The sequence below is a fragment of the Ailuropoda melanoleuca genome, chromosome 18, assembly GCF_002007445.2.
Source record: "Ailuropoda melanoleuca isolate Jingjing chromosome 18, ASM200744v2, whole genome shotgun sequence".
NCBI classification, from domain to species: Eukaryota; Metazoa; Chordata; class Mammalia; order Carnivora; family Ursidae; genus Ailuropoda; species Ailuropoda melanoleuca.
The window spans coordinates 4,801,418-4,803,740 of record NC_048235.1 but is presented as its reverse complement, the minus strand read 5'-3'; the positions used below and the strand labels follow the sequence as shown (position 1 = coordinate 4,803,740).

The following is a 2,323-nucleotide window of genomic DNA, read 5'->3' as shown; positions in this document are numbered from 1 at the left end:
GACCGCACCCCAGCCCCACCCGCCCTTGCGTTGACGCCCCGTTCTCGCTTTCCGCTCACCCTCCCCACGCCCCGCCCCACGATGGCCGCGCCACACTCCAGCTCGGTCCCACTCCATCTGACCCCGCCTCTACAAGCCCCGCCTCTCGAAGGCTCCGCCCCAATTCGTAATTTCCTGGCGCCAGAACTTTTCTTGGCGCGAAGGATCCCCTGCGGTGGTGGGTGGGCGTTGGTGTTTGTGGTTCAAAGCAGCGCTCCGCGGTCGCGTCCCCGCCCGGCCCTCCCGGACGGCACAGGCCCGATCCCTGCCGCCCCGCCCGCCCGCGCGGAGCTGCGCGTCGCCCTTAGACGCCCCGAGGCCGGGCGCTCGGGCGCTGAGGCCGAGCCAGTGTCTGTCCTGTTGGAGTGGCTCCGAGGCCTGCACGCTCGGCCTTCCGTGTCTTCCCTGTGTCCCCCGCACGGCGCCGTGTCCTCACTCGGGACGTGAGTCCTGGCTCTGCACGTCCCCCCACGCCCCGCTGGCGCCCGGGCCGCCCAACACTCCCCCGCCCGGGCCCCGGGATTCGGCCCACCCCAGTCCTCGCCGGCCACCCGCCTCCCCATTCCCGTCCTCCAGCACCCGGGCCCTGCGTCTTCCAGGCCTCCCCTCCACAGCCTCCGATGGCGGAGGGGACGACCCCGTTCTGGGACATCTCGTGCTGTACTGTCCCAAAACCCGTTCCCCTGGCCTTACCTGCCAGAACGTGTTTACATTCCCAGTATCCCACAGCAAAGTCAGCTCTTAGTAGGCAGCCGGCATCTTCGTTCCATCTCGGAGTGTCGAGTGGGCGGGGAGATGAGGAAAAAAAGAGCCCAAGAGAGAGAACCCGGGAGACAGCGTGTAGGGAGAGTGAGTAAGGGCAAAATAGAGGATGAGAAGTGGGAGGTCCTATGCAGTTGGAAAAACAGTAACAGTGGAAGAGAGGAACCTGGGCAAGAAGCAGTGGGATCAGCATAGAGATGGAGGAGGGGGCCTTGCCCAGTAGCAGCAGCGGCGGGGGGGGGGGGCAGCAGAAGGGTAAATGCCATAGTCATTCGATTTTTAGCTTCCACATCACTTTCCCTTTTAAATTTATTGTGTGAGGTTCAGATTAGAGTCCTCAATGCTTTCCCAATCTTTATTACATACTGAAAATATTATTTGGTACTGTGTAACTTTACACCAATTTAATGTGCACTCAGGGTATTGATAATTTTTAATATTAAGTCAGACCCAGTTTAATCAGTGTAATTGGTAACAGCTTCCCTTCTTCACTTATGTGATCTTTTGACTTAGCTGGTTTCCTTTGTCCTTTTTCCACAAATGTTGAGCCATGGGTTGGATTGTCAGCCCTTCTTGTTCCTAGCCTCTGGGGGAACTTGGGCAGGTCGTTCTCTGGTTCTGCTGAGGACTGAGACAATCTCTCCGTGTCTCTGTGTGCAGCACCTTCTCAGTGGCGTCCAGTCCAGCACCAGCCTCTCCTGGGCATCCAAGACAGGCCTACAAAGCCTTCCAGGAGATTCCCATTTGGGGCAGTGCCATTTCTCAGGCTCCTGAACTACCCTGGGAAATTCTGCGGAGGGGTTAAGTCACGTAGACACCCTCTCCAACCTTTCCAGGCAGACACTAGTGGCTCTTGGATCCTCATGGCCACTAGGAAAATTTCCAGAGAGTCAGGCAGAGCATGGCGAAGTTCACTGCTGGTCCAAGGTAACAAAAGTGATTCCTGGCCTGATTTAAACCTTTTTTTTTTTTTTTGGTAGCTCCAGTGGGCCAAAATGCCCTGGCTATTGTTTTCACTTTTCTCTTTTCCCACTAGAAAAAGAAGCTAAAATAGACGATGCAGGTGGTCTAATGGACTTGGAAAGACACAGTAAAAGTGAAAGGGAGTGAGTGAATATATTTTAGTATTCAAGTTTTACTACAATACATACGATACAATATCCATTTTTCCTCTTCAAATGTTTTTTCATATGGTACAACTTCAATGAGCTTGTTTCGGTATTTTTTGAATGGAAATAAAAATATGAAATTGGGGGCGCCTGGGTGGCTCAGTCGTTAAGTGTCTGCCTTCAGCTCAGGGCGTGATCCCAGGGTCCTGGGATTGAGCCCTGCATCGGGCTCCCTGCTACTCTGGGAGCCTGCTTCTTCCTCTCCCACTCCCCCTGCTGTGTTCCCTCTCTCCTCTCGCTGGCTGTCTCTCTCTCTGTCGAATAAATAAATAAAATCTAAAAAAAAAAAAAATTGATAAGGCTTCTTTTCAAGAAATGATTACCCATGAAGTGCTTAATAAGTGTGAGATACG

The 2,323-nt window shown here is 54.0% G+C and overlaps 1 protein-coding gene across 2 annotated transcripts in view; it reads right to left on the bottom strand.

Annotated features, from left to right (window-relative positions):
* LOC100471064 (zinc finger protein 596-like) overlaps positions 1–889 on the bottom strand; it is a 20,968-nt gene extending 20,079 nt beyond the window's left edge. Inside the window, exon 1 of one of the 2 annotated variants that reach the window (XM_019810160.2) lies at positions 733–889. The gene's annotated coding sequence lies outside the window, so the exon portion shown is untranslated. The remainder of the gene's footprint in view (positions 1–732) is intronic. The other variant, XM_019810162.2, reaches the window with a different exon arrangement.
* Positions 890–2,323: the final 1,434 nt, after the last annotated feature.